Raw genomic sequence first — 9,607 nt, 5'->3', positions numbered from 1 at the left:
GGATGAGAGGAGCTAGACTTCTTTAATAAGTAATTGGACCTTTGATAGAGTGCCCCCACACCCACTCTTGGCTTGCAGGAACAACAGAGAAGCATCTGGCAGGACAGAGGTAAAACAGAAATCTAGGAAGGAGCTAAAGAGCCCTCTTGGTATTGGAGGAGCTCAAAAGAGAGGTAGACTAGCTCAGAATGACACAGATAGAAAGAGATTTCTAAATAGCTGGCATTTTAGTTGTAGATTTAGGCTTATAAATATGTGTATCATATATAGTTAGAAAATAAACTTTCCTTTCTGAGCTGGCAAGTTTTACCTAAGCAAATGCCTCCCTTGTCTTTTTTTTTTTTTTTTTTGTAAGAATTGTTTATTTATGTATATAAGTACACTGTAGCTGCCTTTAGGCACACCAGTAGAGTAGATAACCATCACAGATGGTCGTGAGCCACCATGTGGTTGCTGGGAATTGAACTCAGGACCTCTAGAAGAGCAGTCCATGCTCTTAATGGCTCAGGCATCTCTCCAGCCCTTGTCTCCTGTGTCTTTAGTGCTATAAATATTAGAGGATTTAAATGGTTACAGGCCTATGAACAGGACTTTCCCCTCCTACAATACAGAGCTATGCACAATGCAGAGCAAAAGCAGGCCTATGAGCAGACTTTAAGAAAGACTATGCTGGCCGGACGTGGTGGCGCATGCCTTTAATCCCAGCACTCGGGAGGCAGAGGCAGGCAGATTTCTGAGTTCGAGGCCAGCCTGGTCTACAGAGTGAGTTCCAGGACAGCCAGGGCTACACAGAAAAACCCTGTCTCAAAAAACAAAAAACAAAACAAAACAAAACAAAACAAAAAAAAAAAAAAAAGAAAGAAAGACTATGCTGAATACTGCACCCTGCATGCCCAAGTCAGGGATGAAAGTCCCAGGTCCACAGGATGAAAGTCCCTCCAGCTGGGGGTGGAGATTAAGAGACTTCAGGGAGTTAACTCCAGAACACAAGGTGCTTAGATAAGATAGTCCAGGTTCAGGAAGCTGTACCCATTGACAGGAGAGAGAAGCAACATTGCTATGTTGTTATCTCAGCTGTGGATGTGCTCCTGAGAGATGAGCAGTCAGACCACACCAGACACCTGAGAACCCTGGGACAGACACTGGAAAGAAAGAAGCAGAAATCACAACAGGAGCATGGCTACAGGGAGTGCCAACGCCACCTTCATGACTGCATCATTAGAAGCTAAAGCAAATGGGTGGGAGGAAATGTAGTGTGACTTATCTTGTGCACTGGGCACGTTAAAGTTTCCCCAGTTGAGTGTAGACTCTCCAGCCCTGAGGGCTCATAATCCTGGGGACAGGTCAAGGCTCTGGTCTTCCCTGTGTCCTTGTGACCACAGACTCTCAGCATGTGCCTCGTAGTGAGGGAGAGAGCAGAAGCCAAAGGTGACAAAATCAACGAGTGACCTCATCAAAGATCACAACACAGTGACCACACCTGGGCACAACCATGTTCACACTCAGCTCCCACAGCCTCATCCTGTCCCAACAGATACACACAGCATAGTGACAGAGATTCTGGAAGGTTCTCCATCTGCCATGTGGTTCTTCAAAAAACAAACAAACATAAAAAACAAACCTCCAAGTATTCTCAATCCATCAATGTAACAAGCAATAAACCCTCAGGTCAAGATGTTAAGAATCAAGGTCCCATTCAGATTCTTATTCTCAGAGTGGAAGTGAGGAGCTGCAGCTCAGGGCAGCATGGAGCTGGCAGGATGCAGATGCCCCCTAGTGTTTGGCTGGACCAGCAAGATTGGCTGTAGAGGGGAAGACAGGGCAGGGCAGGGACAGGGTCCTGGTGTGCAGGGACAGACTGGGCTCCACAATTCTTCACACTGAGACCATAGGATCACAGGGAACTACCACAGACCTCCCGAGTGGTGGATGGGGATCCCTGGAATGAGGGTCCTCCAAGCTAGGTGGGTAAGGATCCGGCAGTTACAAACAGAAACAAACACAGAGGCACTATGAATCTGAGTGTATTTTGCAGCTCTCAAGCAGGGGTTTTTAAACATTAAAAGAGCAAATATTACAACACTGAGAAGATGTGTACAGTGAAGCAATCACAAATACCATCATTATCATTATGCACAGGAAAGCACAAAAACCATGCAAACATTACAACTCTGTAAAGATGTGTTCAGTGAATCACAAACAGAACAGGTGACATCACGAGGAGTAGAAATGATTGAAGTATAACAACTCTAAATGAATATAAGCAGTGGGGCAGTCATCCAAGGCTACTGGCTTATGTTCAAGACATGTTACTAAATCTTTATGGTCAATTATTATTTAACATCTAATGCCTGATTGTTTTTCAGTGCTTAAATTTAAACTATGTTAATTCTTTCTATTTAAGGCTTTCTTTACCACATGCCAAAGCCCACCTCTGATAACACACATGTAGCCACATGAAATTTTATTGTTGGAAAAGTTTTTATCTGTCATAATACTATTATATAATTTTGTAAATAATTTCTAAACTAAAGCGTTGGTTTCCCCAGATAAGGTCATGTTAGTGACCCCATCTCTAGGGATGGTTTCTAACCCATTACTTTCACTTAAGATCTTAGCCTAGGCTACCAGGAACATGCAAATAAGAAAAGGAATAAGAGAAAACAAAATAAAGCAATTGCCATGAGAACTAAGGCTCAATATAATCCTCTGGCCAAGAGTTCCACAACTGATTCCAGGAGGCCTCCTTCTTTTGAAATTTTCACCTCAGTCTGTGGAACTTGTCACATAGATGCTACTGGGGTTGGTGTGACAGAGAACATGAGACACCATTTTCTATAGAAAGCTGATGTCTAAAGACTCTTGATGTCACAGGAGAGACCTGAACACACTGGCTGTCACTCAGTCCACTCCAGGCAGCTGTCTTCATGCTAGAGAATGAGAGTCATGAACCATCACTGTGAAGTCAACATCCCAACAACCCACAGCTCACTCACAGGAGATTCTGGGAGTCCCTGAAACCCAATCATGTCCACATTGCCCCTCCCCAATCAGGCACCAGAGTGTCACCTTTACAATCTAGGAGAGAGATATCAGAGCTCTGGGGGCTGTCCCTGCCTAGGGTAAAACAAAACAAATGTATACGTACATGTAAATGTATGTATTCATATCACAGTACAACTCAGGCTCCCAGGAGATTATTCTGAAGAAGCTATTATGGATTCCCAGAGCTCCTAACATCTCCAGCTTCACTCTAATGGCCTCAGGACAATCCTGTCCCCACACTAACCTGGATCCTGAGCGTTGTCTCTTACTTTTCCACCTGTTGAGACGAAAAGCTGTGAGAGATCAAGCAAGATCTTGACTCTAGAAAGTTCCCAGAAGTGACAGCAGACCCAGTTAGAGACAGTAGCAATGAGGGGTGTGACTGTGTTTCCCATTAATGAGCAGAGCACTTTCTAAAGCAGGCTGAGAGAAAACTCACACCCTGCTCTTTCCTACCTGTGTTTCTCCTCATCATCATCACAAAAGCCACCACAGCTCCAATGATGATCACAGCTCCAACAACAACCAGAACAGCAATGATAACCATGTTGGAGACAGTGTATGGAGGAGGCTCTGGGAAAGACAGGTACAGGAAATGTAGGTGAGGGTCATGACCTTAGCTCTCAGCCCTGACCAGCTCAGGGTCTGCAGAAGTCTCAAGCTTTCCCTGACCCCAGTTCAGCACCCACACCCTCCTTACCCCATCTCAGGGTGAGGGGCTCAGGCAGCCCCTCATGTTCCACATGGCATGTGTACTTCTGCTCCTTCCCAAGAGGCACCACCACAGCTGCCCACTTCTGGAAGGTTCCATCCCCTGCAGGCCTGGTCTCCACAAACTCCATGTCCTGGGTCAGCTCCTCCCCATTCAACTGCCAGGTCAGGGTGATGTCAGCAGGGTAGAAGCCTAGGGCCCAGCACCTCAGGGTGACATCACCTTCAGATCTGGGGTGATGGGTCACATGTGCCTTTGGGGGATCTGTGTGGAAGATTTAAGAAATCCCACAATTAACAAGACAAACTGAAACTACACAAGACTCAGTTAAACCAATAATAACAGTGAACTCTGTGTCTGTTTGACACTACACTGTCATTGCACTAGTGACCAAAAGCAGAGCTGGTCCCCTCAGCACAGAACTGCACATTTTCTTTTGGGATTCAGAAGCTAAGAGGGAATCCACATGAGCCAGTGGGTGAACATGGTCATCCTTATGTGATGTTCAATAGCATGAGAGAGGTAGTCACAGAATGGAAGAGGGAATGGCAAATAAGTAATTTAATATGTGTTTGAGTTCATATCAAAATTAGGGTCATATGCCACTGGAAGGGTCCCACCAGTGAGACTCAACCACTGTGGTCATCTTGCTGACCAACATTAACCGTCAGTCCAAGAGAACAGCCATCACAAAGTGTATAGCCACAGAAGCTGACTCTCAGTCCCTGCCTCTAGGGGACAAGGTACAGGTGTGTCACACAGGATCCCTGGAGTGAGCTCTGGACCCCAGTGCAGCACTCACTGGAACACAGTGGGCTCACAGGGTTTGTGATCTTCCCTCTCACTCAGCCCTGGATTGCAGAAGACCCTGTCTCTCAGAGTCCAAGTCCTGATTCACTGGGGGGAGCACTGTAACTTGTGGGGCAGAGGAAGAGCAGGAGGCTTCTGGATGTTTAGTTCTGACAGGAAACAGTCTAAGTTCACAAGAAATCTCCTTTAACTAGAACTCTGATTTATCTTGTCTAATTATCCAGGTTAGCAGTCTCCCCTGGCACCTGTGGAGACTGATACAAATGATAATACGAGGGCATGGAGAAACAGGATCACTCCAGTGCAGTCAAAAACTGACTAGAAACAAAATAACACCTTCAAAAAAAAAAAAAAAGTAAAGAAAAATGAAAGAAGAAAAAGAAAAGAGAGAAAAAAAGAAAAAGAAATTCCATGATTTATAATTTTCCAGGGTACCCCTAAGGGCTCATGTGACCATTCAGCGGTGTAGGAATAGAGAGAATTAGGTTGTGGAAGGGATGCAAACCCCACAGACAGGGAGAGATCTGTGAGAATGTATTCTTTGAAAATTCTAGAGACTGGGCAAATTGGCCTAGGTTAGGGAGTCCATGTTTGTTATCAGGTAAAGGTGACTTCCTGTCTTGAGGTGTAAGGGCTGACACACTCAGCAGGACAGGAGTCAGTGTCCACACACAGTGGGTGTGGGCAGAGAACCTGGCCTGGGAGAGGCCATGGCTGACAGAGGCTGCAGGGGAACTGAAGGGAGCAGCTGTTGTTACCTCAGGGAAATTCTCTCCTTCCCTCCTGAGACAGCCTGGGCACTGTCCAGGGAGAAGGCTGAGCCCTGGGAGAGTCAGTGCAGTCCCTGTGATGAGGGATCAGGAGACCCAGGGTCACTCTCTCCCCTCTGAGACAGGGGCATCACCCCAGCTGAGGGTTTCTTCTTCCCCAGGACTGAGCCCCAGGACTGAGGGCAGAGGGAGGAGCTGCCCGCATCCCACCTTTGCGCAGCAGCGTCGCATTCCCGAACTCCAGGTATCTGCGGAGCCACTTCAAACACTCGCCCTCAAGGTAGTCCCTGCGCTTCTTTGCAAGATTAACCTGCTCCAACTTGCGTCGGGTCTTTAGGGCCGCCAGGTCCGCCGCTGTCCACGTTATCAGATCCTCGTTCAGGGCGACGTAATCGCGGCCATCGTAAGCAGACTGCTCATACCCTCGGAGTAGGCTCCCGTCTGGCCCCAGGTCACAACCAACCAACCACTGGAAGGTGTGAGAGCCTGCGGGATCCCGCGGTCAGCCCCGCCTACCCGCCCCGCTCCCGCCCACCCGCCCCGCTCCCGCCCACCCGCCCCGCTCCCGCCCACCTGCCCTGGCCTCCACCACCTGCCCCGCCCTAACCCCAGACTACACTTCTGTCCCCTGCTACCCGGCCTACCCGGCCCCGCCCACCTGCGGACTCAACCAAACTGAAAGGGAAACCGATCCAAGGTGGGTTCTGCTCCAGAACCTCTGACTTGGGACCCGGGAGGTCTCTGGCTCCTGTGTCCGGACGTGGAGGGGTCGTGACCTCCTACCTGGGGTCACTCACCGCCCTTGCTCTGGTTGTAGTAGCTCAGCGCTTTCCTCAGGCTCCGTCCGAAATTCTGCTCATTTTCCTTGGCGATCTGCGTGTTCCGCTCCCAATACTCCGGCCCCTCCTGCTCCATCCACAGCGCCCGCGGCTCCATCCTCGGATTCTCCGCGTCGCTGTCGAAGCGCACAAACTGCGTGTCGTCCACGTAGCCGACGATAATGAATCGGGGCTCCCCGAGGCCGGGCCGGGACACGGCGGTGTGGAAATACCGCAGCGAGTGTGGGCCTGGGGGCGGCGCGCGGTGAGACCCCGACCTCCACCCGGGGCCCCGACAGGGTGCGCGGGCCGGGAGGGGAGCAGGGCGCGGGGCTCCGGACGCGGGTGGAGAAGGGGCGGAGGGTCTGTTGGGCGAATTGGGGACGCGGCTTCCCCGTTGCCGCCCCCGCCCCTCCCTGCAGACGCTGTTTCCCTCCTGACCCCACACTCACCCGCGCGGGTCTCAGTCAGTTTCAGCGAGGCCGCCAGCAGCAGGAGCAGCATTCGCGGCGCCATTGCCCCCATCTGGAATACCGGGAAACTGAGGCCCTTGGCTGTGTGGACTTTATAACCAAGGCCCACAGAGTAGCTGGTTGGTTTCCCAGGATCCTGCCACCCAATGGAAATGAGTCCTGCCAGATAATTTCTGCTATCTCTGGAGGTCAGATCCCCAGGAGCTATAAAGTGGTGCTGCTCCAGGGCAAGGGAGGGGCAGGAGCTGAGCTGCAGGAGAGGGTGGTGTCTGCAGGGAGCAGAGCGAGGCCCTTGTGCACCTGTGTCTTAGTGAGGGTTTCCATTGCTGTGATAAGACCCCATGACCAACAGCAACTTGAGAAAGAAAGGGTTTATTTCAGTTTACACTTCCACATCACAGTCTATTATTGAAGATATTCACAGCAGGACCTTGAGAGGATTCTAAAGGAGGAACTGAAACAGAGACCATGAGGACCAGTGCTAATAGCATTGTAGTTCATGGCTTGCTCAGCCTGCTTTCTTATACAATCCTTGATCACCAGCCAAGACCACCTGGAGTGGGCTGAGCCCTTCCATACTAATCATTAATAATAATTTTAAAAATGCCTTATAGACTTTCCCAAAAGCGTCCTGGATGGAAGCGTTTCTCAATTCCAGATCCTCTTCTTATATATGTCTCAGTTGGTGTGGAGTTGAGAAAATGCAAACAGCACAGCCTCCTGTTGCAGGGTCACTCAGTGAGAGCTGAGGGAGGAGTATGTGTGAGTTCCTCCCCCTGAGCTGAGCCAGGGACCTGCCCTGTGGATGGAGGCCCCATGGTAAAACAGTGGGAATGCAAGGAATGGGAGCACAGTGGATTCCAGCTCCATTCCTGCCCCTCAGTCCTGAGGACCTGTCTCTCCCTTGCCTGTGTTTGACAATATTTATATAACCTCAGGAGGGACTGATAAAGTCAGGGCAAGGGAGGAGATGGGGAGAGAAATAGGGACAGTTTCTTACCTCAGAACAGGGCAGTCTGATTTTGGGGAGACTGAGGAGAGGTAGGTAGGTAGGTAGTTTGCAGATATGCAGACATTCAGATAGACAGAGAATTAAAAAGGAATGAGAAGTGCTCTTCCACTCTTTGGACATTGACAATTTCCCTTCTTGCTCAGACTTCATGCAGCTTCAGGTCCTGCTCCAACAGACACCTGCCCAGCTGGGAAACATTCAGGGCTGACCCTGTGGGGCTTGTTAGAGTTCTTGCATGGATCAGAAAACCATGGGGTTTTGCAAAGGTCACACAACACAACAAACTTCATGTGAGAGATTTATTGGGGGTGGGTAGTGAGTTTGGAAGAGAAAAAGAGGGGGCTGTGGAGACCTGAGCTGGATAAGGGTACACAACTTGTGGCCACAGTAGAAATGTGTCACATTTGGTGGCTGGTGATGATGTGGCTTCTGGCACTGAGAGGCTCAAAGCAGGCTGGTTCTGGAATGTGGGTGGTCATTGGTTGACAGACATCCCTTCCTCTCATTTACTACATATGGTGAGAAAATGGGAAGGGGTGTCTGGTGAAGCAGAAATGGGGTTACTGAGCTCTTTAGAATCCTCCTGTTGTCTGGGGGGGTGTCAACATTTTGGGGACCCACAAAAGCTGGGATGCTGGATAGGTTCAAAAAAAAAAAAAACATGCTGTTTGCTCACTGTCCAGGCTCTGCAGGACCACCTGCAGCTGGGGAATGCAGATGCATCTTTCAGTTGAACCATCATGGGGCAGGTGCGTTGAAGCTGTCTGGTATGCAGAGTCCGAGGAAACACCTGGGAGCTAGCATTTTACTGAAGCCTATCTGTATATATAAGGATCAGAAGGTAATGTTAAGGAGGCTAGAATAATTTTTTTCTTTAGGATTAATGTTTTAAATGCTTAGGCTTATTAGTTGGGGGTGGGGCATCCCAAGACCACAGAACAGGAGAGGAAAACCCTACCCTTAGGACTAAGCTGAACAGGCAGGAGATGAAACAGGCTGTTGATTGACAGTTCTTATCTGCAGTCCATTTGATCATGAGAGGTGGATTCAAGTAGATTCTTTGAAGCTTAAAAGAATTTTAAAAGTTTAGAAAATGAGATAAATTTTAGACATGTAAACATACCACTGTGGGTTCTGTGCTGAACTTCACATTGTAAAAACGGCAGCAGACTCATGCCTTTGAATCTTAGTAAAAGTTTGTGGTCTCCGAAAGTGGGTTTGGAGGTAAAAGCATGAACATTCCTACCTCTATCCAGAACACAGGGTGTATACACATTGGACAGATATTTTTAGCTCAGTGAAAAGCACTTTTAAGTCCATGCTTAGAAGACAACCATAGGAAATTCATAATCTTGAGCTTGCGACTATAATAGCAATTACTGATTATCATAGCTAGATCAATAACTCATCAGAACTCCATTGATGAATGTTAAAACTCTGAAATTTTTAGCTCTTAATGTAACAATAGCATAGAGAGGGAAGATCTAAAACATTTTTCATTTTTACATACACCTTAAATCACTTTCTTATACCTCTACAAACTGCATTTATACATCTTAAAGCACCTCCTTAGACCTTTATAAATTGCATTTAAAACACGTTTGACCTTTATAAGTTCCATTCAGAGATCTGAAAGCACACTTTTAAGATCATTGTAACTTACTTAACATTTCATATCCTTAGAAGTTACATAAACTTTACATTTTTTTCTATCCAATTATTTACCACAAGAAACAGGTGGTTGGTTACTAAGAGCAAACATCCTGGTAAAACAACTTCCTTTACATAAAGGAATAGTAAACCGTTACATTGAAATCTGTTGTGTGAATTTTTCTCTTCTTAGAACCTGGTAACAATGTGATCAGTGTAGAGACCCAGTAGCAACTCTAGGACAGTGTCCGTGAGTTTTGCACATGCAGAGAACTGAGAAGCACCTGAAGCCTGTGCTGTTGCTCGCTGATAAACTG

At 47.9% G+C, this 9,607-nt stretch overlaps 1 pseudogene across 1 annotated transcript; it reads right to left on the bottom strand.

Moving 5' to 3' along the window:
* Positions 1-422: 422 nt before the first annotated feature.
* On the bottom strand, positions 423-6,680 carry LOC147000429 (H-2 class I histocompatibility antigen, Q10 alpha chain-like; annotated as a pseudogene). Its single transcript, XR_015045971.1, has 9 exons — positions 6,608-6,680; positions 6,135-6,404; positions 5,548-5,823; positions 3,746-4,021; positions 3,590-3,618; positions 3,286-3,322; positions 3,174-3,186; positions 1,701-1,784; positions 423-520 (listed from the first exon to the last, which is right to left on the bottom strand). The product of XR_015045971.1 is annotated as an H-2 class I histocompatibility antigen, Q10 alpha chain-like (transcript).
* Positions 6,681-9,607: the final 2,927 nt, after the last annotated feature.

This window comes from Mus caroli, unplaced genomic scaffold (genome assembly GCF_978045245.1).
Source record: "Mus caroli unplaced genomic scaffold, Mus_caroli_1 scaffold_18, whole genome shotgun sequence".
Classification (NCBI taxonomy): domain Eukaryota; kingdom Metazoa; phylum Chordata; class Mammalia; order Rodentia; family Muridae; genus Mus; species Mus caroli.
This window is presented reverse-complemented; position numbering and strand designations above follow the sequence as displayed.